The sequence below is a fragment of the Camelus dromedarius genome, unplaced genomic scaffold, assembly GCF_036321535.1.
Source record: "Camelus dromedarius isolate mCamDro1 unplaced genomic scaffold, mCamDro1.pat HAP1_SCAFFOLD_200, whole genome shotgun sequence".
Lineage (NCBI taxonomy): Eukaryota > Metazoa > Chordata > Mammalia > Artiodactyla > Camelidae > Camelus > Camelus dromedarius.
The window spans coordinates 302,275-329,015 of record NW_026989858.1 but is presented as its reverse complement, the minus strand read 5'-3'; the positions used below and the strand labels follow the sequence as shown (position 1 = coordinate 329,015).

The 26,741-nt window shown below is 43.3% G+C and overlaps 1 long non-coding RNA gene across 1 annotated transcript; it reads left to right on the top strand.

Moving 5' to 3' along the window:
- The first annotated feature begins 1,016 nt into the window (after window positions 1-1,016).
- LOC135320990 (uncharacterized) lies at window positions 1,017-26,206 on the top strand. Its single transcript, XR_010380336.1, has 4 exons — window positions 1,017-1,582; window positions 23,379-23,564; window positions 25,447-25,506; window positions 26,037-26,206. It is a non-coding gene; the product is annotated as an uncharacterized LOC135320990 (long non-coding RNA).
- The last annotated feature ends 535 nt before the right edge of the window (window positions 26,207-26,741 follow it).

Below are 26,741 nucleotides of genomic sequence, written 5' to 3'. Positions count from 1 at the left end.
GTTAGTGTCGAGACGGGTGGAACGTGGGCTTGGGATTTCCAGGCAGTACCATTATGATGGTCTGTGGCAGGGAGCAGCATTCACTTTGCTGGTTTATTCATTCATTCAACAAACATTATTGAGTAACCTCTGTGGGTCAGATGCTTTAATAGGGTTATCTGATTCTTCAGCAGTCCTGAGAATCAGGTAATGTTTATATTTTTTAATCTGAGAAAATTAGCTCTAAGAAGTTATAACCCCCCCAAAGGAAATATAGCTCATAAAGGAGCGATACTAAATTTGTACAGTCACCTCTTTTTATGCAGGTGGTACCCTAGGCATTTTACATTTGCAAACTTCTGTAATCCAGATATATTCATGTAAGAGAAAGATTTTTTTTTTAATTGAAGTATAGTCAAGTTTACAATGTTGTGTCAATTGCAAGGTTTTTTTTGAATTTTGAATTAAAAAATATTTTTTCAGGAGGGTAATTAGGTTTATTTATTTGTTTCATTTTTTAAAATGAGGTACTGGTGTTTGAACCCAGGACATCGTACATGCTAAGCACGTGCTCTACCACTGAACTGTACCCTCCTCCCCAAGGCAAGTTTTCTTATCCATTATTCTGAAGCTTAGGAGTTCAAATAAATTGGATAGAAAACCAGATCTTTTGATCCCACTGTAGTACTTTTCTTTATATTCTGCTGAAGGAGGATGGGGAAAGCACTTCCTTTGTTCATTTCCTTATTCAGCATTTTTCAGCAGTGACTTTGCATCAGGGCCTTGGTAGGTGCTTGGAAACAGAAAACAAGAAATGACCCTTCTCTGCAGGGCAGGAAGCCTAGACCAAAAGCTGGGTAATGTGATCCGAGCTACGGTAGCCATTTGAAGACTCTGAGGACAAACTGTACCCCCGGATTTACTTGAGCTTCCCTTGCCTTCTGGTTGGTACACACCAGGTCACCGCAACCCAGATGGGCCTGCAGCCCACAGTACAGTATGTACTTCGATCTCCTCTCCCCTCACGTCAGGGCCTGCAACATGAGCATCCCTGACTACGTGCAGTGTGCTGAGGACCACCAGACTTTCCCCGTGGTGGTCGAACACGTGGGGATCATCTCAGAGGAGAATTTCTTTTGCATCTATAAGTGAATCACCTTGGTGAGTCAGATCAGTCCGTGCAGCTCCCAGTGGGCAAACTGTATCCACTACAGTCACCACTATGCGCCCAAGAATGGGTGGAGCGACTTCCAGACCCACCGCAAGGTCTTGGGCCTTGTCATCATTACTGACTGCCTCTCGGCCAAGGCTTCGAAAAGCTCCACGTGCAGAGGAGCTGTATGGCACCACGCTCTATGACTCTCAGCTCTTTGACTTTCTGCTGCATGGGGAGGTGGCCGAGCAGCCGCGCACCGAAGTGGCCTTCAATTTACGAGGACTGCAGGGAGGTGGAGAAGAGGATCGACGACTTCACTGAGTCACTCTTCATCTTGCCCAAGTCCAAGTGGCTGGACGGTGCATCCGACAATTCTGGGGACAAGATCCTCCTTCTCTGCATCCCATTTGAGAAGGAGGACATCATGGGACTGGACACAGAAAGCAGGTAAGTTTACCTGGAGGCCAGTCCACCCTGGCTGTGTGCCGGGTTTCTTCCCTACATCCAGAAAGGGATCAGCAAGGAAGAGGACTCTCTTGTAGCCAAGGGTGGAGGGAGGTGCAGCCCGCCGGTTTACAGACATTTAAAAGTGAATCTGCCTTTGTTTCAGAGAGATCCTTTTAGGGTTATTGTGGGCACTTACTCCAGCTTTTCAGCCAGGACCCTGGTGGGACCCCTGGAGTTGCTGTCCAATAGAGTATCCACAGCCACTGATGCTAGGAGAGCTGGGGAGGAGGCTACTCTGAGCTGAGATTTGCTGTAGGTCAAATGAACATCAGACGCTGAGACTTGTCTAGTAAAAAGAATGTAAACTATCTTATCACTTCCTATATTGATTACATGTCAAAATGATAGTATTTTACATACAGTAGGTTAAGATTTGTTCTTAAAATCATTTTCTAGTATTTGTTTTTTGTTTGTTGGTTTGTTTCTTTGTTTACCGTTTTAAATGTGGCAACTGGGAAACTTTCTTTACATGGCTCTCATTTCATTTATGTTGGGCAGCCTGTCTTAAGATAGTCTCATCCCTTTGCTTGTAGATGAGATGCTGAATCCCGAGAGGCAGAACGAGGCGCTGGTTGAGTTGGGGCTGGAGCCGGTGTCTCCTGCCTCCCAGGCCCAGCACCTGTTCGGCTCAGGCCCTCTCTTCCTGCCCGACAGCCAGCATGCCATGTTGGGACATCAGAATCACCGCCAGGGACCTCCGAATGAACTCCTTATGCAGGGAAAGGCGTATCACGGAGTATGGGAAAGAACAGGGAAATGTTCATCCTCACTTTGTCCCTGTGATTAAGTCAACGGCCCCACTTTGTCTCGGAATTACAGACGAGCTCTTCTGGGCTGCCTACCCCCCCCACCATCTGCTCTGTTTCCCCGTGTATCTATAGTGCTGTCCTTCGTGCAGAAGAGGGTGACATGCCTTTGCCGAGAGGTGGTCCCCCTTTGCTGGGGAGAGTGAGGGAAGCTGTGTGCCCACGGCCTACGGCCTCAGGCCTTGAGTCTGGAGAGAACTCATGGCGGTCTGACAGGTGACGGTCGGAGGACCTGGCACGGCTGCCGGGCCCACTGTGGAGGCGGTGCTCTGTGATTCTTGAAATTAACTAAGATCAGATTCTACTTTCTGGTTGTTGGTAAGTTGGAGGAGAAGATGCCAGAGAATTGATAAAAAGAATGTCCAGACCAGCCCTGTGAGTGATAGGCAGAGGTGACCCGAGTCCCCCACGTGTGTGAGGTGCCTAGCGGCCTCTGGATGAATTTTCTGTTCCTCCCGGACATAACTCTATGGCTTAAGGAAGAGGCAAGGCATGTCATGGCCTGTACTTGTCCTCACAGGGCCCTGTGATCTTCATGCCCGCACTCCCCTTCTGCTCCTTGGAGATGAGGTGTCAGGTTTAGGAGCCTGGGCACTGCTGAGGGCATAGCTGCCAGCACTGTGCTACACCGAGGCTGGCTCCGTTCACCTCACATGTCACCTCCTGCTGAGCCCCCAGGCGTCAGTCAAGGTAGGTGCATAGGTGCAACATACGCAGAGACCACGTTCTCCCCCTGGACAGATTGGTTGGTGAGCAGTGGAAGCCTAGAGCCCTGCCCCAGCCCCAGGCCAGTGCCTCCTCTTTTGTCATAGGAGGCACTGGTGACATTTTTGCTCAGCAACTGCTTGGCTCTGACTCTGCAGACCCACCAGAGAATGCCAACTTGTTTTTGCCTTTTGAAGTCTGCCCTTGGGATTTGGCGGAGTAGCTGGATGTGTGCTTTGCCCATAGTGGTTGACACTGTCACCATTGTTTACCCAGAACCTCGTGTACCAGGCATGGCTCCCGGCATCAAAATACAGCAGCGCATTAAACCTCCCTCCTGGTGGGTCTGTCTGTTTTGGTACCATAAGGGCTCAGCCAGCATCTTAACGTCAGTGAGATAACGTGGCAAGTGAGCTCGGGTCAACCACATTCTCCTCCAGTCACTTTTACTCAATTTTTGCTTTTACTATTCCACAGTCATTAATTTTTTAAACAATGCTTTGGTACAGGAACAGTCTAATTCTCTCCTGCTACTCTTGGTGGAAGTGAGTAAAACTGTCCAGCCTGAAATGCGACCACAATTTGTAGCTCAAAAGCTGCCTAGACGCATATAGGTGGAGTTTTGGTTAGGGGCGCTGATCACGTTGGGGTCCCCCAGCAGCGCCGCTCCCCTCAGGCCCCTGCCTTCCCTGGAGCAGGAGGTGAGTGTGGGTCTCACCGTCCCAGCATCCCGGGCCTCACACACTCACATAAATTCTTGTACATGCTGTCAAAATCATTTTTGTTCTTGTGTGTTTCTAATTTTCTCTTGTTCCTCTTTTCCTTTTTCTTTATTCTTTTTCTCTTGTACTGCCCAGTGAGCATGTTGTTGCGTCTGAAAATGTGGGCTGTGCACACCCTGCATTGGAAATATCCAGATTGCCCTCCGTACTCTCTCCATCGCTTTAAAGAGCAAAAACTTAACAGTTACCTTGATCCATGTATTATCCTAGTCATTTTTTATTTTCTAATTTTTTGGAATATTTGCTTTGTTAGCACATCACCCACTGGTGTTTGATACCTGTTAAAATCCTTGCTTTGAGGAACCTGTTTGGTCCTCCTTATATTTGGTGACAAATGCGCCCTTATTCAATTTGTTTGATTGTTTTGAAGAAGTGAGATGCGAATTGATTTAGGCGGCTGCTGAGGGATTCTTTTCATGGAGTATTTAATCTTGTAAAGTCAAATTCTGCAGCATCTTGCTCGATTCCTGCTTTTACACAAACGTGCTCTTCACGCGGTTCCTGGCTGTCACTGTGTGACGTGCGTGATGGCACTTCCTGGCCAGCGGTCACTGGTGAGAAAGTGGCAGGCTCATGGGTGTGCAGCTGCAGGGGACGCTGTTGGAGGAAGCAGTCACCGTTTACTTATTTAATTTTTTTTTTTTTTTGCATTCAACATCCCTGTGCCATTTACTTTACTTTGCCTTCATAAAGTGGCTTAGGGGGGTCTAAAATCCATGCCACTCTTGTGTTCCCTTTACGAGGCTGGTTTTTCTGAGTATCAGGAAAACATGGCCTTCTCCTAAGTAGCTGGCTCACCTGGATCTTGTTGACACAGCGACCGCTAAAGGGGACCGTAGCTTCCTCTCTTCTCCAGCCAGTGGGCATTCAGAGCCGGGTCTGTGCTTTGCCTCAGCAGCCGTGCAGGCCTCCCTGCCCCGGCCTTTACTTTTAACACATGTTGGCATAAATAGCTGACTCCGTGTCTGTTGCAGCTGATGTCCACCACTGACGGCCGTGTAGTTAGTTTGCGGTAGGGAGTCTGCAACACCCCAGCCAACCTTGAAGGAAGAAGTTTTGGCCGACCTAGGACCTTGGATTCTCACCCCCATCATGGTTCATCTCACTCGGTGGAAGGGTTTGGCCACCACCATCATGCTGAACATGAGGCCTTGTTTCTCCTTTCATGCTCTGGTCCAAATGTGGACACTTCATTTATCACTGAATTTGTATCGCTTGAGACAGGCCATAATATCTGAATGAGTCCATCACATTCTGGATGGGGAACAGAACAGAAGTAAGTGTCACAATTAGATGGAGTCTAGGCTGTCCGTGTTGGCTAATGCTGGCTGGGATCTGTGATGGCCGGGCTGTGCCCTGGACACAGGCCTTTCCCGTGGCTCCCGAGAGCCCAGGGGTTGGAGTGAGAACAGCCTTGCCTGGGTTCCTCCATCCTCATCTGCTCACTGGCAAGTGTGTCTGCTAATTAGGAGCTCCCCCAGACCTCGGGCCCTTCAAAGCTCAGACCACGGGAGAACCTTGAGTCCCTTCTCCTGGGCCTCCTTTGTGAGAATACAGTGCCTTCTGAGGTGACCAGTGGCAGGAGATGCCTCCCCCTCCAGGGAGCACCCTACGGAGGACTGTTAGTCAGTGTACCATGCTGTGAACTTGGGGGGTTACGGCCATGGTCCCTGTAGAACCACATTTGAGATGGGCTTAGCGACGGAAATAATAGGACTGATTCCAGGCCAGGGATTAGGGGAGGGAACATTGGAAATTGAATGTGACCTCAAACACATAGTTGGGTGCTGGGGCTGTTACTAAAATGGGGAGTCTGGGAGGTACCTGCCAGGAATCGAATTCCAGAGTAAATGGTGAACATGAGGCATTTTTAAGATGCCATTTGTCATCCAAGTTAGGACTTCAAAGAGGCACTCGTGTCTATGAGATTGTGGCTCAGGTGAAGGAGCCGGACTATAGATACACGTTGGGAGTCGTCATTCTTAGCTGGTGTTCATAGCCTTGCATGTGAATTAGATCATCTCGAGAGCTGCAGACTGAGGCTGAGGGGGGGCAGGGCCCTGCCTGGGTTGGAGGAAAGCCCAGACCATGCAGCTTTGGTGTGTCAGTCAGCGGCATTTGCGATTTTCAGCCTAATGCCATTTATCTTTAAGGGGCCGGGGGGTGTGCAGGGCCAGCCAGGAAGAAATCTGAAGGGAGGGTCGTGGCCACGTGTGTGTCTTGGGAAGATGCAGAGTCTGCAGGGTCCTGGAGGGTAGACTTCTTAGAAGCTGGAGTTGGAGTGAGGAGTGGGCAGAAGGTAGTCACACTCACCTGTGAGGGAGGGGGGAGTCCTTGGGAGTCCCCACCCTACCGGACTCGCTTTCCCATGAACAGAAGGCAATCATACAGAGTATCTGAAGTGAGAAAGGATGGGTGCTGGGAGGGGAGCCAACCTGGAGAATGGTGCTTGGAAAGTTCTGGAATAGTCTCCCTGGAAAATAGAGTTAAAAATACCCAGAATCTTAAGAACGTTGATAGTGACTGGGGAGGAAGCAGTTTTTCTGGCCTCCTAAGGGTAAGTCATGTATCCGGGGATACACAGAAAAATCGGGCATTCTGTTCCGTGGTCTTGATCCTTACCGAGGGAACAGTGCAAGTTTAAAGGGGGAGAAGGGCAGTGGAGGGAAACTAGCCAGGCCCCGTGTCAGGTACCAGTCGGCCGCCCTACTTGCGTGTTGAATTCACATCCATGCCTCCCAGGTGGGCGGTGGCAGCCCCCTTTTGCAGATCGGGAAGCCTTCTCAGAGGGTTAAGGAATTGGTCCGTTTAGTGGCTAGTAAATGCTGCAGCAGAATTCAAGCAAGGCCTTGTCAGACTTCAAGGGCATGTTTTCTCTACTAATTCCGGTACCTCCCTGTTGAACCTGGAATGATGAATTGGGTCAGTTTTGGAGCCTTTCAGAAAAAGTACGATTTAAGTGCCTCAGGACTGTTTCACAAAGCTCAGCGTTCTTTGATTTTTCTGAAGCACCGCAGTGCTTTTCGCCCCACAGTTGTTAGGTATTCTCCATTCTCGATGACGTGGTTGCAAATCACGTACAGGTGCAAAACCAGACTTAGCAGCTTCTGAAGGGAAACTCTCCAGTTCTCCCTTGATCGGCTTTCTTCCACGGGATGTAACTGTGCTGCAGTGTAGGCCTGAGTTTTACTTATGGAGTGAGGGTTTAATATCCAAAGTTAGCATAAAATGGTCAGATGAAGAAAATCGACGTTGACAATTTATTTTTGGGTTTCATTAGACAAGATATACTATCAATTAATGACCCATATAGCAAATGAAATTGACTACAGAACATTGCATTTCTTACTTTCTATTTAGAGTTCTCTTACAGAATAGTGTTGCCTGTTTTGGAACATCATATCCACCACCACGGCACCTATCAGTGTGTTGGTGTGATTGCATTTACGCAGTGAATGTAATCTGATCTTCCTCAGCCCCAAACACTCCAGTGAAGAATCACGGGCTGTAGCCATCTCTTGGTCACGCAAATACTTCTAAAATTATATGATGCCAGAAAAGAAGGAAGAGAGAGAGAGAGATTGCCTTTATCAAAGTTCCTTTCAATTCTAACTGCAAACTGTTGTTGAGCAGCTCTGGTTTCCTTTGGATATGAATATATACATTTCTTTGCATGTAATCTGGGTTTTGGACTAGAACACCAAGTTCTTGCTGTCCACAAGCCACAAAAACAGTAGCCAAATTGCACACGTGTGAAATTGTTTATATTTTTCCTGAGAAAGTATCCTTGAATTTGGGACTTGGGCTGTGATTTTTGCTTTTTGCTTCCCGCACCCCTCTTGTAATCTCTCACTCCTTCCCACGTGGCCCCCAAGAGTTCGTGGTCTCAAAGGAGCGGGCAAACACCCAGTTGGTCACCATGTACTGCTGCTATAGATGAAGCCCAACCAAGACCTAAAGGACATTATCAGAGAGGACTTCCTGGAAGAAATGGACTCTACATTCATTTGTGAGGACAGAGTGTCAGCCAGGAGAAGTAGTCAAGAATGTGGCTCAGGTGGCAGGTGCAGCCCGGGCAGATGCCTGGAGGCTTTTGGCTTGGGGAAACGGGGAGAGTGCCCTGTGTGGTCCAGGGTGGAAGGTGCCCCTGCTGGTGAGGACACTGGAGAGAGTCCGGGATGGAGGGCTTTGGAAGAGCTTGGGTTTTACTAGAACTGACACAGTAGTCAGTGAAGGGTGTCATCAGAAAGTGACCCTCAGGAAAGGTAATTCTGGTTTTTCTTCTGATATTCCACAGACACAAGGGTCGGGACGTGTGAGAGTAGGTATATCTGTCTCTTTGAGACCCACCCCGTCAATCATTTATTCATAACACGTGCACTTCTGTGTGTCTAGGGGAGAGAGGGTGGAGCCACATTAGTAAGCAAAATGTATTTGCTTCTTGTGAGCTTAGCATTGTCAGAAGTTGACTTAGCCTAGAATGTTCTAGGAATAGAGGAACAAATTGTGGTAGTTGGAAGGAGGGAAGGCTTCCTTGGGAAACAGTCAAAATGAGCCTGGAGACAAGTGGGAAGTAGGAGCAAGTCAGGGGGCCCCTGAGGTCACTGGGGACCTGTGTACTGAGGTGAGGCTGGGCAAGCAGTGTCTGGGGTGGGGCTAGAATTCCACCAGGGAGCCTCTGAAGGGTTTGAAGTGGGGGTGATGTAATCAAATTTGTGATTTGGGAAGACTGCTGTGGCTCTGTGTGTGTGTGTGTGTAGCAGGGAAGAGGGGAAGGGTGCCACCAACAGGGGGTGTCATTAGAAGAACATTCACAGGCTGGGAGAGAGGCGTCGGGACTGCTTGGGGACGGCAGGGGCAGTGTGGATGCCGGATTTCCTTATGGGGAGGGCTTGTTAGCAGGGCGACCCTAGAGGCGACTTTTGGCTGGAAGAAAACAGATGGAGGCTGCCAGGTGGACTTTCCTCTTCTCTCCTTCCCTGCCTTGTGTGATGATCTTAGCTCAGCCAACTTTTGGAAAAGAAGAGCTAAGTTCCAGGGTAGCCCAGGACTTTGTTGAGCTCGTTCGAGTGAGATCTGATAGGATTTAGGTTTGTGTTCAGATCTGCATGTTCACTTAGCTAGAAACGTCCCGTCATTTCGATTTCTATAGGGGTTTTTATTCTTGATAAAGATTGCTTTCTTGGTGAGAGGAAATTTAATACAGCTGTTGGCTTTCTCAAAAAAAATCATATCTTTTAAGAACTTTAATATTCAAAACAATAGGAATATATTAAAATGTTAAAGTAAGTCTTTGGTGCAGTTTCTTTGCTTTCTGAGCTAGTGTGGAGTTAGAGCCTTTGCATTACTTAAGAGCACATACTTGTCAGTATTTAAAGAGCTGTTTGTGAGCGCCCCAGGCCCCACCTCTCAAAACATCATTAAAGTTTGCTCTGAAATAGTGAGGTCATAAAGGTCTTATTTGCAGAAACCAAACAGTTGGTTTATAATATGCAGCATAGCTCCCTTTATAAAATAATAATATGTTCAAAATTAAGAAAGTGGAGGATAATTGATTTTTTTAAAGCTGAAACATAAACTTTCTTGTGCTAATGTTGCAACTGGAAATTTTGAAAAGAAAAATCTTACTGTAATATCATCTACGTGGAATACATATATGACTTTCACTTTTGAAATGTAACTGCGCGGTGGTTTTTGAAGTCAGGAGAATTCCAGCTCAGATACTGGCAGTGATGGTTGCTGGCTTTTAATGGAAGGGCCTAAATTTGCCTTCTTAGCATTTTTTTTTTTTTTTGGAGTGAAAAGTTTGAGTAGTGCTTTGCCAGCATGATTTTGGGGTAATTTGAGGGCAGATGTCGTGTACCAGCAATGAGATATTTCCATCCATTTTATTTTCCAGACATCACCAGGGCACATGTGGGGTTTGTGCCTGCAGGCTGGAATGCTGCTGGACTCCCTGATCCATCACCGTTATGTCCTGGAGCTGCTCCGGTCAGTGAATGATTTTCTGTGGCTTCTAGGTAATGTGGTCTGAGGCAGATGATCAGATGTGTAGTTAAATTACTATTACTTGAAATAAGAGTAACCTAGAAACATGGCTCTAACAATACAGTGTGAGGGAGAATTGGCTGAGCTGCTTGCAGTGGGGAGTCTTATCAGGTGACTCCTTCACCGTGATACTTGCCAGTATCCGCCCCAGCCCTGCACGGTAGTCCTGCCGAAGCAAGCATGCTCTTTGCTCAGAAACGCACTGAATTTCCTTGTGCCTCTGTTTGTTGGCTTGTTTTTTGAAAGCACGTCTTGCCCTTTGCTTAAATGCCATCCATGGTAGTCACTTCTTACACTCATTCTACTGGACTTCATTCATAAATAGCTGCTGAATGGAAGAACAGAATGTAGTATCTCCATGTAGTGGAACATTATTCACATGTAAGAGTGAATAAAAAAGAAAAAACAAATAAAGAGGAAAATGAAAAAGGCCACCTGTTCTGGGAACTCCTCCCTGACTGTTCAACCCGCACTTTTCCCTTTGAAACCCAATCACTTATGCTCCACCGTACTCTTTTTGATAGTACTTACTACCTTCTAATAAACTTTAACGTTTTCAAAAAAAAAAAAAAAAAGAGAGAGAGAGATGCTGATACCACTTCAAAATGGACAAGCCTTGAAAACAGCATTTTAAGTGAAAGGAAGCAGACACAAACGGCCACATATTGTTGATTTCAGTGATCTGAAATGCCCAGAAAAGGCACATGCAGAGGCAGAGAGCAGGTGATGGTTGAAAGGGGCTGGGTGGAGGGGGATTAGGGAATGACTGATAGTGACAGGGGGTTTCTTCTGGGGTGATGAAGTGTTCAGGAAATAGATGGTGGTGAGGGCTGCACAACTGTGAGTGTGCAGAAGACTGCTGAGCTCTGTCTCTGGGAGTGCCTGTGGTTGGGGCGGCTTTATTTTGTTCTCATCGTGCAATGAGAAGACTCATCTGCTGCTGTGGCCGTTCTACTCCCGTGAGTGGTGAGGGTCAGAGACTTTGTAGAGTCATGTTTCTTTTTTTTTTGCCCCTTGCTGAGTGTAGGCAAAAAAGGTTTAAGCCTGAGAAAGTGCTCCATCTGCAGAAATGTCTTTTAGTTTTGCATGGTGTAAAAATCTTGAGAGCTTTTTAATCATTGAGGACAGCCTGTGGGGGGAAACAGCCCGTGAATCCTGGGTGAGTCCCGGAAGAGCTGCGCGTCCTTCCCTGACACGGGTGGGGATTTCACCCCCGTTCAGGCAGTGAAGGGCCCAGACCCGAGAGCGGAGTTGACAGTCGTGAATATTTACGTGAATCCGCTGCTTCATCTTGGATATTAATTTCAAGCTGAGTCAGTTTGTGGCGGCAGCCTCATCCTACATCAGGAATTTATAGTATCTGCTCTTTGAGGTGAAGACCTGACAGACTTGACTATTTAACAGTCTCCCTTGAATTGATATCTCAGATTACTTTGTCAAAAGCAAAACAGCAGAAATACAGACGTCCTTTAATGCCAATGTGACCTGGAAAGGGTTTAGACTCTGTGCCTCAGTGGCCTTATCTGCGGGTGGGGATGATGATAACAGTGCTTCCCTCAGAGGGGCTGGTGAGGGGAGAGTTAGAAGCACACATGGAGGACTTACATGAGATGCTCATGAATGACCGAATTTAGTGCTCTCAGCCTGGTCAGGCCTCAGGAGCAGAGATGTCAGAACAGAGCAGTCCTAGCGGGAGCTCGATCCGTGTTGGCAGGTGTTACGATCAGTATCACCTCTGTGGGTTATCAGGTAGTTTTAAGACTTGGTAATATGAATTCATGAATAATGTTAGAAGACTAGACATCTCAGATCCTGTTTACATAGTTCTGAAGATTTCCTCTGAGAAATGGATGTTTTCTCCCCGTCTTAAATCTGAGATGAGTCTCTAAAAAATTCTGTATTCCTCCATCTTTTTGCTTTAATTCTCCATTTCTTAAAAAAGAAAGTTTTTAAATGGAGTTTATGGGGACTGAACTGAGGGCCTCATGCATGCTAAGCACATACTCTCCCAAATGAGGTATAATCTCCCAAATGATTTTTTTTTAATTTACTTTCTTAGTATTCAGAGGTTAGAGGCCTCTAATTCTTTTTCTGGAGACTTGTCCATGAACCTGTAAATCTATAATTAATGGACAAAACTTGGTTTATTAAAAACATCAATAGAACATTCTGCAATCCATCCAAAAGGAAATGCTGATTGAATTAAAATGTTTCTCCTTTAAGGTGATTTCTCCCTTTTGGTCTAGCTTAATTTATTAACAGCCATCCTCATCATCATAATGACCAAACTCGCTCTGAGTGGACACCTACCTAACACTAAAATGCTTTCCTCATGTTTTACTTCATAGCAGGTGTTTGAGGGTAGGTATCAGTGTCTCCTTTTTTGCAGCTGAGGGATTGAGAGATGGAGCAGCTTGTCCCAAATCACACGCAGCTGGCGGTGGCTAGCTCGGTGCTGGAACCCAGGCTGCACAGGATGCATTCTTAATTGCTCCTCTAATCAGCCTCCCGTTGAGTGGTTACCCGAACTGCTGTGACTCCATAAATGGCCGATTTTAGTGATCTCAGCCTTATGAGGCCTTCAAAGGAGAGACACCAGTGAGAATGTGAGACAGAGTGTCAAATTAAAATTGTACATTTTCACAAATGTTTAATTCTCAGGTAATTACTTAAAAAGTTAATTTTTTTAATTTAGTGGTCTGTTAGCACAAAAAACAAAACATTAAAAGCAATTATAGTGCCAAAGAGAAGTGGGCTTTGAAAGTCCGACCACTGTTAATGATGTTACTTGTTTTTCTCTAGTGGCCCTTATTGACAGAAATACTTACAAAGACTGAATTGGTTTTATGTAGTCTTAATATGGAAGAAAAGATTGTCAGTGAATATTATAAGTAAAATCTTTACTCTTTTCTTTCCTGATGGTGAATATGTAAGTTGTTTTCATGGCTTAAGTACATTTCCTCATTTGTGAAATTTGAGTAATATCGTTTAACTTGTCTGACTGTGAGAGTTAGACGCCTTGTATACAAAGAACCCAAGAGGTGCTTAATAAAAATGTGCTGTCAGAATGACAGATATTTTAGAAGTATCAACTCTGAATACTAAAAAGTGTCGCTTATTTCTGATGCATATTTAATATTTATAATATTTATATATATGATATATTTGAATATGGTTTAAAGTAACAAGGATTCATTTTTTTTTTTTAGTGTAGTATGAAGTTTTAATGAAATCTGTATCATACTAGTGAGACAGGGACTAGTTAAATTGCCTTAATCAGACGACCTTGAATATTACTTACACAGAATATTTATTGTTACAACTCAGAATTCATGTTGCCGTGTAACCATCCACACAGACATTTAAATTCGTGGGATTCTGACCAGATTCATTAAGTTTAGTAAAATCCACATTGATCATTTTCAGGGAATAAGCTTCTCTCTTTTGTGATTAAGCAAAATTTTGATTTTTTTTCCTGCACTCTTAACAGGTTTAAAATATCAAAACATTGATTTAACAAGTCACTTTTTTAATAGAATAAAGCTCATGCTGTTTTATTATGTAAATAAATATTTTTGTATTTCATCAATCTTGTATGATATCCTGGCTCTTTGAGAATTATTTTGCAAGATACTTAGATAACCTACTGTTGGAAAAATATAAACGTGACTGTTATGAATATAGGCCTAGTACAGATCTGTTGGTTTATGCTACAGTGCAAGACATGAGGCCTGGGAGAGCTTTGCTGCCGATTGCAGGACAGAACCCATGTCTCAGTTTCCCCTCCTGTAAAATGAAGTGGCTGGACTGGATTCTTTCCTCTTCTAAGATGAGTTTCCATGAACCTATGTCTTTTGTTTATATTCAGGAGTATTAGCAATATCAGATTAAATACTGAATACCCTTCCCTTCCCCCGAAGCAAAGTGCAGTATGTGCTACATAAGCTTTTAGTTATCTGATTCTCTTTTCTGATCCTACAGGCAATTTTTGTGTTGCATCTTTCCCGGCAACCTGGAAGGTCATTTTAGCCATAGGTGGCGCTGTTGCACCTTCTAACAGTCTTAATATTCCTTTTGCAAAAGAAGGCTTAACAAATGTTATTTTGTTTTGATTCCGTTGCTTAGTGCTTCAGAATAGCACAATGTCCATTATGTCTGTCTACCTGGAAAAATTATTCTGCTTATGTCTTAGACTTATTCTGTCATCTCGCTGTGAACATTTCAGACTTGCTGTGCAAACAATGGCAAAATCGGTCTTTTCTTCCAGTGTTAGAAGTCAGTGAGCCGGGATTTTATAAAACAGCTAGAAGCGGCCTCTGGAGCACCTTAAAGCTGAAAAGTGTATTGAGTTCCTGAGTATTGACTCCGCCGCTGTGTGTTAATTGGTGGTAGGAGGTTTGGTACATATACGAAGGGGTGTAGATTTTTGAGTTGGGTTTGCGTGCACGTGCTGCCACTGAGCCACGTGAGCCTGAGTCAGTTTGCTCTGAGTTTTTCCCTCGTCTGTGAGATGGGGACATTCATATCTGCTTTGTAGAATTGTGAGAATTAGAAATTATGTAAAGTGTTTACCACAGTGGGTATGTCAAGAGGGCTCATAAACTTTAGCTGCTTTTTTGTGTGAAGCCATCATTTGAGAGTCTTTGGCAATTACTAAGAAACAGGAAAATAAGAAAAGCTGGTTTTATGCTGAAAGATATTTGAGGAGGTTCCTTAGTTCCTATACCCATAATTAAGCATCAGCAGAGTCAGAACTGTTACACTGTCGCCCTGAACCAACGTTAAGCCACAGAATTCTTTGTTACTTCATATATTTTGGGGCTTAAAGGGATCCAATACTTATACACATGTTGTCTCCAGCAGCCAACTGAGAGATGACACAAAAGAGTAGGCAGGCGATAAATGTCTTATTTGTTACTGATGAAGCCACGTTCTCCATGAACTTCAGGGCTGTGGGAAAATGCGTGTCATGATACTGTGTCCCAGAATTAGAGACTCACCCTGTCCCATGTAGCTCTGTGACACAGCGAGCCTTCTCTTGAGAGGACCTGCCCGTTCATGCACAAGGCTGTCCTGCCATGGAGCCGAGCATCCCAAGTGCTTCCCAATGGTGATCAACACTGGAGAGAAAGGAAGGGTTTCAAATGCCCTGCTTGTCTCCCTGGACTCACACCTCACTCTGTTAGTGTGAGGAGGGCTAGCTGTTGGCCAGGGGCCAGGGGTGTGAATGGAGAAGCACTCTCCATGGCCCAGAGGAGTGGTTAGGAGGCATTCCCTCCCTCGGTTTAAACAGGTGGTGGGATGGAAGAGAAGGGTCCTCCCCAAGAGTTTATAAAAGGAGAAATAAGGATTTTCTTTGGGACTTAGACTAGCCAGGAAACACATAAGATGATTAGAAGGGAGACTTGTAAATCACTTTGATATTAAGTTGACATTTGTTGAACACCCAAAATGTGCTATATTCTTTTCTGAGAGTTTTACAGAAATGAATCCTTCAATCTTCTCAACAAGCGAGTAAGGAAGGTTTGATTGTTATCCCAGTTTCACAGTGTGGAAATTGAGGCACACAGAGGGTAAGTTGGCCAAAATCACAGAAATAGTAAGTGGCAGAGCTGGTATTTAAACCCTGGCTTACTGGTTTGAGGCTCCCAGAGATGGGCTTTGGGTGTTTAGAGTTATCTGCATCCCTGAATCTTTGTACCTCTGTGCATATGTTAGCCCAGAAAGGACAGGGAAAGGAGAGTTACACAGATGCTCATAGTCATGTCTTGGCCACTGTCCACAGAGAGTGCATCGTGATTGGCGTTATTTGTTTTCCAGGCAGTAGATCAGTTCTTATAACAGAAATTTAGCCCATTGAGTTAATCTAGAAACCCTTCCTGCTCTGTTTCTGTCCATGCTTGCCATGTGACTGCCTCCCTGTGATTAGGCCATTGAGAAAATGTACTCATGGTTGAACTCTGATATTTCAGTCTGGTTCATAGTTTCACGTCTTCTGTTACATTAATAAGTTAAGTTTCTGGTTTTCTTTCATCAGTGTGTCATGAGTTTGGTTAATGTGAAACAAGTCCATAGGAGCCCAGGGGTGATGACGGTATAATTTCTGAGCACGTTGTGGCACTTCTACCCTTGCAGACCTGGCGGGAGTATGTCCGCCTTCCTCACTGATTTCCCCCAACAGCAGGGTCCTCTCCCACCCCCGCATGTGAGGCTGGGAGCTCTCTGAGTAGGCCAGTCAGAGGCCAAGTCCACCAATCAGAAAATGATGAAGTACCTGGAAGTGGTTTTAATAGAAGAAAAGGGTTTCCAGGTAGTCCAATGGGCTGTTCGAGCCCGTTTGGTGAAAAGCTGTCCAGTGTCTGTGGTTGAGGTGCTTCTTTGCTGTTGAAAAGCCTGGATTAGATGAAGGGATTTTAAAAAGCAGAAAAGGAGTGATTTCAGGTGAGAAGTGATGGATGACCACCTGTGTGAGGCATTGACAGGGTCTTACAAACTTCTTAAAATAACTTTAAAAGCTCTTCCATCTGAGTGCATTTCATATGGGGTCCAGTTCATCACTGGTCACCCTGAGAGGGCAAATAATTGATGATGGCAGAAAGGACACGGAGGTATCAAAAAGGTCTCAGTCATTTTCCCTTTTTAAAGGATGTGGCAAAGTGTAATATATTTGAGCTGGTTTTTCACTGAACAATTTTTAGTGTTTTCTGGGACTCCCCAATGCCCCAAGGTTCCATGCAGCTGGGTGTCCCCTCAGAGCATGTCTGTCAGAGCTTGCCCTGGGTTGACGTGGTGTCACGGGGAGCAGGACGGTCAGAGTCCCCGGATCTTCCGAGCTCCGTCTCCTCATCCTCAGTGCCGGGTTTCTCATCCGTGTCTACTTAGGGTTGTTGAGAATCACACGTGATGGTTCAGGTGTGATTTGTGATTGTCTCTGTGATTGGCATATAGTCAATATTTGAAAGAAACACTTTTTTTTTAGTATAATTGTAGCACATAGATTGCAGTGCTTTTTAGTCTGCTTTTTTTATATAACTTTATTCTTATTTTTAAATATGCACTTATTTTTATTTATTTTTTTGGAGGTACTGGGGACTGAATCCAGGACATTGTTCATGCTAAGCAGGTGCTCTACAACTGAGTAATACACACCCTCCTTGTCTGCACTTGAAAATAAATATTTCAATACACAAAATAGCTCTTAAACACCATCATGGGACCTAGTCACTGTATAGAGAGTTGAACACGTATGCTTTTTCAATAAGAATAAATGTTGTTGAGACATACATTTCTGAATCTGTTAATGTGCTTAAAAACGATCATAGGTAGTGATAAACACGAATCTTTGATCCAGTACTTCTTAGGGTCTGTTTTGCCATCAAGTGAAATTACATTCTACAGAGAAAGCTAACTGGATCTCTTTGATATTTGGATGGTTTAGCAGATGATCAAGGCTTTCAAAAGCTGACAGATTTGTATTTTAAACTAACTACAAAGTTATCTTGTAGAAGTTGGAATTCCTAAACTTGTGAAGTGCCCAGTAATCCAGGGGGTATGTGTCTGTGTCTGAGTGAACGTTTGTGTGTGTGATTTCAGGAATCTAGAAATAAGTTTCATATGGACTTCTGATACCTTTCTCCTACAGTTCAAGGTATAGGCATATATTTACACAAATAAATTGATATTCTTTTGTCATTTTGCATATTTGTGGGAATAAGAGTTTCTCATACTTGTTTCAGAAGGGTTGGGGAGCATGAGCTCAGAAAACGGGAGGAGAAAGAGGCAGGGAGGCACTTCACACTTTGTGCAGGATATGAGAAACAGTAGCTTTTTTTTCTCTTTTCTTCTAAAGCAAACTGGCACTGAATTGTAACCTACTATTACCCAGAATTGCATTTCTGATCAGATACAAGTGCCTCAGATTTTTCAAGGCAACATGAATGATGAAATGTGTTTTAGCAGTTATCATTAAAAGTAGTTTTATTTTTCAAGTAAAAGGCTATAGCGTGTTCTTCCAGCGGTACATGAAGTCCTCATTGATCTATGCACATGATCTATGTGCTTAGTTCCTTTGTTTTTTTTTTTTAAGTGCTTGTTTCATTGTGGTGTGAATGAATGTTTAAAATTTCTGGATTTTGATCTTTAGAACATGCTGATTTATCAGAGCTGTTAAAAACCTGATTGTTATTTGGTCCTTGTTTGTTGGGGCACCCTATTGATTTCTGTTGTCTGTTAAAGCGGGAAATGCTTCCTCTAGCCTGCAGATCATTAAGTGAATGGTTTGCAGTGTGCCTTTAAAATTATTTGAATGCATTGAGCATGTTTGTCCAGTGAATTCTGAATTAACTCATTCTATTGACTTTGCTTTGGTTCTGTGGCTTTTGCTCCTCTCCACAAGAATTTGAATTCTCTGTTGCATTTTGTATACGTGTTCTTAACAGGGGAAGAAATTTTGCATTTTTTACAGAGGTGGCTTTTCCTATCCCCTCTGAATGCCTTCTATAATTGATACAATAGTAATCTGTTATTGCAGTGCATAATTCTTTCATAAACTATTTTTTGGCATAATCAGAAACAATGACAAAGTATGATAATAAAAAATATGAAAACCTTCCTTCCTTTGAAGAATAGAAATGAGGTGGTCAGGCTCACACCTGCTTTGTGCCTGACACACTTACTCTCATGTCATTGTGTATCATGATTCGGAGATGGAGTTGCTCCAGGTTTATAGATTTTTGTTTTAACATTTGTGTTGAATTCTTTCTCCAGGCTGATGTTTCCTGTTGGTTTTGTGGAAAGAGTAGAAGGGAAACAAATCCTTTGTTTTGTTTTCAGGAGGCCTGAGTTGATGAGAAAAGGGTTGAGGGTGGGCTGAGGAAAAGAGTGACACTCCCTCTCCTCCCGGCTGAAATTGATAAACAAAGAAATCAATTAAGTGTATCGGTATTTGACCAATAGAAGTTAGAGAGCCCAAAATGGCTAGATATGCCCAATGGAAATTACTGAATTCACCTGCAGAATTATGTGCTTTACCAAGTAGAAGCAACTTAGAGCAATCAGAAAAATCAGTAATATGATGAGATATAAAAGGAATATTATATCTTTTATTTCTGAAACTTTTCTACGGTAAGTTGTGTAGAGCTAAAATTAAGTTTCAAGCACCAGGAGTTAAGAGTGTGGGTAGTTCTGTAGGATCGTTATTCACGGATGTGCCTAGACCCTGCTAGAGTGGCTGAAGATGGCAGGAAAAGACCCAGAGGCAGGATTTGTCATCCTAGGGTGTCCTCCATAATGGTTCCATGTGGGACCCCATGATTGGTTTAACAAATTGTAACACACACCAGCCTCCTGTGAACTTTAAGAAGAAAAATATATGCTTAAAAACTGCTTTGCAAGCAAGTGCCTGTACATCCTCACTCCAGTCTCCTTGCCTTAAAAAGCAGAGACAATGCTTTGCTTGCATAGTTGAGCTTTTAGATAGCACTCTGCTGGTTGCAAAGCAAGGACCGAGGCCCTCAGCTATAAACGCTGAGCTTGTGTGCTGTTAGATAGTCTATGATCCACAGAACAAGGACCTGGCTGGTCTGGTGGTCTGCTTTGTAATTCACATGTCTGAAAATGTATCTTGCTCCCCTCACCCCATGACTTCCCTAAAGATACACTAATCCTTTGTACTCATTGTGTATTCTACAATCTCTGCTTCATACTGTCTTTCCCGAAGTTCCTATTACTATCACACAACTGTTAATGAATTTTTCCTTTGATTATACACAATAAATAAGGGTGCAATTGAGAGGCTCGTGGAGTTGGCTCCCTACTCCCTCTCGATTTATTGACTTTTTCCACAGAGACTTGAATAATCATTCCATGTCGGTAAGACTTCTGCCAGCCAACCCACAGTTCCAGGTGAGAAGGATGCAGGTTTATCTCTCCTACCCGATGGAGAGAGAGGAGAGAATTGAGATATGCTCCCCATGGTCCCTTCCTGTCCCACGGCCACTGCAGTTCACCTGCAGCCTTCTGGCCTCTGCTCAGAGGGCCTCTGTCCCAGGACTGACTGCAGCTTTTTCTTCCCTTGTCAACATTTCCTGTGCCTTTAAGAAGTTGGTCTCTTCTCTGCAATTCAACCCTGGCAGATGTGATGGTGGTCAGCGTGCTGGTGGGCAGTCCTTTGCGGACTCCCAGGAGACATGCTGATTCTCCTGAGTCTCTCAATCGGGGTTACAGAACAGTCGAGCACCGAAGGAAGCCCATTCACGTGAGGTCAACAGAGCATTTTATCACTTTCATTTTATTTTTAAATTTTCAGTGGAGAAATTATTTGTAGCAAACTGTTCCAGATAGTCGGCCGCCTGCTTTCCTCACTACCATTTCCTTGTTGGCTCTGGTGCTTGTTTTAAGAACCAGGTTTCTTCTCTGGTCATTTGTAGCAGCTGGGCTTGCCGAATCCTTGATCTGCATTTGAAGCAGAATGCTTCTTCCTGATGTGAAACAGATTTTCCTATTTCTGAATATTTCGTGTACACTCAGCAACTGTTTCAAGTGAAATGCTCATGTCCAATTTCGGTTAACTCACATTTGCTGATCTCCTACTTTCATGCTGAGGGCAGTTTCTTCTTCCTCTAATAAAAGTTAGCAATTTGCATTTACTAGGGAAGGTACTGGCCCGAGGTCCTTTTTTTCTTACCAGTTTTAATACAATTCACCCATTTAAATATACAGTCGTTTTTACTCTATGCCCAGAATTGTGCATCCCATTTAATCTTAGAATATTTTCATTCCCCCAAGAGGAAGCCCCGTATGCATAAGCAGTCATTCCCATCTTCCCCATCCTCCCCCAGCCCCAAGGAGCCACTCTTCTCTCTCTGTGGATTTGCCTGTGCTGGACATTTCATTTAAATCGAGTCACTTCATGTAAGTGGAACCGTCTATTGTGACTGACTTATTTCACACTGAGTAACGTTATCAAAGTTTGTCCACGTTGTGGCCTGGGTCAGTACTCTATGCTTTGCTATTGCTGAATAATATTCCACTGTATGGCTGGGCCCCACTGTTTACCCATTCATCAGGTGATAGGCAATTGGGTTGTTTCTGCTTTTTGGCTGTGATGAGTAGTGTCGCCATGAATATTCCTGTAGGAGTTTTTATGTGGACATTTGTTTTCAGTTCTCTTACGTCTGTGCCCAGACAGCAGAGTTGCTGGGTATTTCAGAAACCAAATGTTCAACTCTCTGAGGACCTGCCAGGCTGTTTTCCAAAGTGGCCACGCTGTGTTACGTCCTCACCAGCAAGGGCTGCGTGCTCCGCTTCCTCTGTGTCCTTATTAGTGCTTTTTACCCTTTTTTTTTATTATAACCTATTGTTGTGAGTGTGAAGCGGTTTCTCCTAGTGATTTTGACTTGATTTCCCTTACAGCTAAAGATATTGAACATCGTTTCTTTGTGCTTATTGGCCATTTGTATATTTTCCTTGAAAAATACCATTTCAGATACTTTATTCAACTTTTAATTGAGTTGCCTTTTTATTGTTGAGTTGTAGGAGGTCCTTTTTTTTTTTATAGATACAAATTCCTTATCAGATAAATGATTTGAAAAAAATTTCTCCTGTGTGTTGTTTTTCCACTTTCTGGATAGTGCCCTTTGAAGCAAAGTTTTAAATTTTGATGAACTCCAATTTATCTCTGTTTTCTTTGTTCCTTGTGCTTTTGTGGTATTATTTAAAATCTGAGGTATTTTATTTAAAATTTTATATATAAAATAACTTAATTCGTAGGACCGTTCTAGGAGATGGGTGCGGTTGTTGTCCCCAGTGTATGGATAGAAGACTGAGATGCAGAAAATTTCTCTGAAATATCAGTTTCACAGCTACCCAGTGCTGTGGGAGTTCAGACACTCATGTTTGTCCCAAACATCTGTGATCCTCACCACCATGCTCCACTACTGCCTGGAATCGTTAATGAAAACGTCTTTCCTTTTTTGATTCCTTGTTAGTTTGCTTTCTCATTGGGGACCTCATCTCCTCATTTTCCTTTCGGATATCAGTGTAGATTTATTTTAGGTCTCATGTAGGCAGAAGCATTTCTATCAGTTAACTTCTTTATTACTCACTCTCCAGTGATGAATGTTGCTAGTTGACCTAATCAAGTCATGCTTAATTCTTTCCTTCTCATGACACTAAAAACAGTCATGACTTACAGAATGCTAAAAGCAGAAAGTACTTGATTGATTTTATTTTGCTACCCAATCAAACCAATCAAATAAAAACCCGCTGTTGACACAGATTATAAGCCCTCCAGGATAGGGTCACTGTCTTCCTTGTGTTTCATTTATTTGGTCACAGTGTCTGGATAGTGCCTTGCTGTTCAGCAGTTTTGTTAGGAAACGGTGCTCGTGAATCATTGTAAGGACAGAATTTTGACAACAGACTGTGTTGTTCATTTCACAAGGGAAAAGATAATATAGAAATACTGCTCAGATCTATTTTAAAATTAAGCTTGGAATTTTGAGAACAATTCAAGAAACCATACAAAGATTTTTCACTAATTTTAGATCTATCTTAAACACATTATGGTTACATAGCAGAGTAACTTATCAAGTAGATTTGACAAGAGGAGTGTATTATTGATTTTTTATTTTAGTTGAAATATTCTATCTGGGATAAAGTAATCAGTGCCTATAAATGAACAAATATGTTTGTATTTCTATGCAACATGGGAGCAGACTTCATATGTTTCTATATAATATATATGACTGTGTGTTTTAATCTGTCTGTCAGTGTTTTTATAGTTTTTCAGCAATGTTGTAACATTAGAATTCTAAGAAATTCACTCCCGATACTACTGCAGTTTGTACTGTGTATCCTGTCTTATGTATGGGATTCCACTGTCCCCTAAGTGAGGAATTTCCTCTCCTATTGAGTTAGAAGCAGATTTAAAGGAACTGTGATTTCTAGGCGTTTGCTCTCCATGTGTTTGCCCTTGGGTGTCAATCACAATTTTCCCTTTCTTGAGTTTTCATTGTTCAATTAGAATTTTTGAAAATAACTATTAATATGTTTCACTAGTCTCCCTAGAAACTTGATGTTTTTGTGCTTTTCAGTTTTCAATTTATGAAAATTGTAAATGCACACTTGTTTTTAAGTAGTCCTTTTTCACTAGATATTTACCTCTTTATAGTTAAAATAATTTTTTTCCCAATGAATGAATCACTGTGCATGTTTTACAAGATACCTTACTTTTTATTTTTCTTATTCTAACAGGTATATTCATTGTAGAAAATTTTGAAAATAAGGATAAACCCAGTAATAACTTAAAAATGGCCTCTAATCTCACCTGGAGATACAGTTGTAAGGTTTGAAATTGAGAATTACAAGTCCTCTCATTTTTTTCTTTTTTTCAAGTACGTTTTGGTTACTGAGTCCCTCGAATTCCCATATGAATAGTAGCAGCAGCTAGTCAGTTACTGCAGAGGAGCCCGCTGGGATTGTGATCGAGACCACGTTGAGTATACAGATCGCTCTGGGGAGCACTGCCATCCCAAGAGCGTTGTCATGTGATCCAGGAATGTGCGTGGTGTGTCTGTACAGGTATTTAGGTCTTCTTTAATTTTTTTCAACAATGCGTAGAGTTTACATAGTATTATTTTACCTTATTTTTTTGCCTTTATACTGAGTACAAGTGTGCAAGGTACCAGGATCAGAATTGTATTATAGCCCCGCCACTTGCTGCCACCATGGACGCTGCACTCTTGCTTTGCCCTGTGTAAAATCTTGCACAAAATAGGACCTAAGTAACTCTCTCTTGAATGAATGATTATATGATAGCTGGATGATGCTGGAGAGTCCTTGTGATGATGTCTTTTTCCCAGACATTCCCCTCTTCTTAACTATGCCTTTTCTCTTCCTTTCCTCCAGCCTGGGTTTCAGCCTGCCTGTGGCATTGATTTTCCCTGAGTGTGTACTCTTCCTTTAACTAGTTCACGATAATGTTTCATGCGGGCTATGAAAACTTGCTAGATGTCAAGAAATAGCAAATTCACTGCATGTATTTTTAGTCTGTGGTATTATATTATCCATTGAAATTAAATCAGGCTGACCCCCTGAGCCCTCCCCTGAGCTCTTTTCTCCTTCCTACGGGTGATACTTCTCTGGTTGCTGTCTGTGCCCTTCTCCCAGACTTGGTTTTGGAGTTGAGTAAGTCACCATCAGTGGAGCTCTCTCTTTAAAGATGAAGAGAACATTTGCTCCTTCTCCCTGGTTGGGGACTGGATGAGATGAGGTAACAGATAAAGAATGGAGCCCCATCTCATTCTGACCCCCGCTCTTTCCGTTCCTTTCTCCAGGGGAAAAGAGTACAATTCAAAAATATAAAGATTGTGAGCTAATGAGATAGACAAGACAACCGAACATTTGTTAAATATCCTTTCATGCCGGAAACAAATGTATTATACACACAAAAAGCACACAAATCACGGTAGTACTGCGGTTACAAACGTGGGTCCGAGTTCGAGTCCTGCTCTGGAGTGACCAGTCCTGTGAGATGGAGAACTGTTAGGTCGGCTTAGCCTCTCCCGGACTTGTTTTCTGTCCTGCAGAGATGGGGCTCGCTAGGCGGCCCTCTCCCGTAGAGGTGCTGTGGGGTGTAAATGGCGCGCGTCGGCAGCCCGAGCACAGCTGCTCATTCCTCGTAAGGGCAGGATAGCATCGCTTTTGCGGTGACAGCTTTATGACCGTCCCGTGTAGACTCTTAGTGCTCCGAAGGGATGCCTTGTGGTTTGGAGATGGGATTCTCACTTCTGTAAATACCCAAGGATTGTGTTATTGGGCCGTGCTGATTTGAATCTATTCTTTAGAAAGTACATATTGTAGATATATTTTTCAAGCATGCATGCTTTTTTCTTTTATTATTTATAGTTCTACCCTCTCATCTCTTGGTGTGACTTTTCATGGAATCCAGGAAACAGTCCTAAGCCACCTGCCTCTTCACACTTCTCCGTGGTGGTTTTCTTCCCTGACTAGAAGAGGGTTCTGCATAGGAAATTTTCTTTGTTCCCCTTTTCTTGGAGTCACTCTGTCTCCCCAACTCTCACCTGTCCATCTGTCCATTACTCTACCCACTGATTCTTCTGACTTGTTCCAAAAAGCATTTCAGGAAGCTTACAGAAGAACAGATACCAAATTAACAGGTGAGAAAATGGGGCCAAGTTCAGACAGTGAGGCTAGGAGGCGAGCCTGTGTGAGAGTTGCATGCGTGAGACACGCGCCTCAGCCCTGTGACTTCTAAGATCGACAGCAACAGTGTGCCTGAGGCTCCCAGCAGACACAGGGAAACAGGGTTTGTGGGAGATGCTCACTGGCTGTGAAATAAATAAGTGGCTTAGGAGATGCCCAGCCTTTCCAGCTACTAAGGCTTAGGAGAATATGTTGAGTTTCTTCCAAAATCAGAGTATTGCATCTTTTCTTTTTTCAGAGTTCTATGTATAGTTGGTTACATTCTATACCTGGAAATTTCTCCAAAACTGCTTCCCACGTGAGTCCCATGGCTCGGGAATGGGGTGGTTCTGCTCATTGACGGGTGTAGGCCAGAAACAGAAAATGACAGCCTCAAAGGAGCCTGGGATATGTCAGTTATGTTTTGTCAGTGCTGTAGATTTCAGAAAACGCTTTCACCGTTTCTCTCCATCTGAGGTGGCAGCGTGCTCTCTTAGCAGCATCAGGAGCTCAGGGCCACGGGATGGTGGGGGCTGACTGCACTGCTATCAAGACAGCTGTGCCAGTCACTGCAGGCGTGGTGATTTTACATAGTGCATTTCATGTTCTTTAATAGGTTTCAACAGGTAGTTAATTAACTGAGTTAATTAACATTTAAGAAATATGATGCTTTGTTGAAAAGACAGTTATAGGCAGAATATAAGTTGTGAACACTTTAAAAACGGTTTCATTACTGAAATTTTAGTAGGGAAGATTTAGTTTATCTTATTTACACCTCTCTTCAAAAGTAACAAAGTAACAAGACAGAAAAAGCAGAGGATGATTTCTGTTCTTCCTCTCGGCTTGCAGGTGCCCTCACCTCCAGTGGCATCCATCCAGACACCAGCACTGACACTGGCTGTGCTCAGAACTGCCTCAGCCCTGAAGACACAACTGACAAATAGAAGGGGGCTACGCCCTATGACAGCAGGTGCTCTCACTTTGTGGGTCCTTATGTAACTGCACGATGTTAATCAGGATCGCCCATTCTACACTGTGTGACGCTGCTGCCGTGTCTCCTAGTTATTTCTGTAAGTACTAGTGTAATTTTTTCAATGTGTGGTACTAGACATCTAAAAATGCTTTTTTCAGATGAAAAATAATGTGTATTTAATATAATAAGTCTGAAAAATGGGACAAAAGTGTCTATCCTGGTCCCACTACTCAGAGATAATAATTAACACTTTAACATCTATTTTCTGTTCTTTTCATCAGTGTGTATTACGTCTGTCATAAAAACCAGCGAGCACTCTGTGCCTGTTTACTGTGTGGAGACCTCCATTTTCCATTCTGCTTATTACATGTTTTTCTACAGTATTCTCTCTCCCCTGGCATGACTTTTAATGACCAGTATAGCATTCTGTCTTGTGGAGGCATCGTCCATTTTACTTCGGACTTAAATAAACTTTTAAATTCCAAGTATATTTAACTGAAATACTGAAAAGAGATCTGTGGTGGTACCGAAAGACCCCTACATCCCTTCCCCTTTTTTTCCTGAGAGTAAAAACTGCTGAC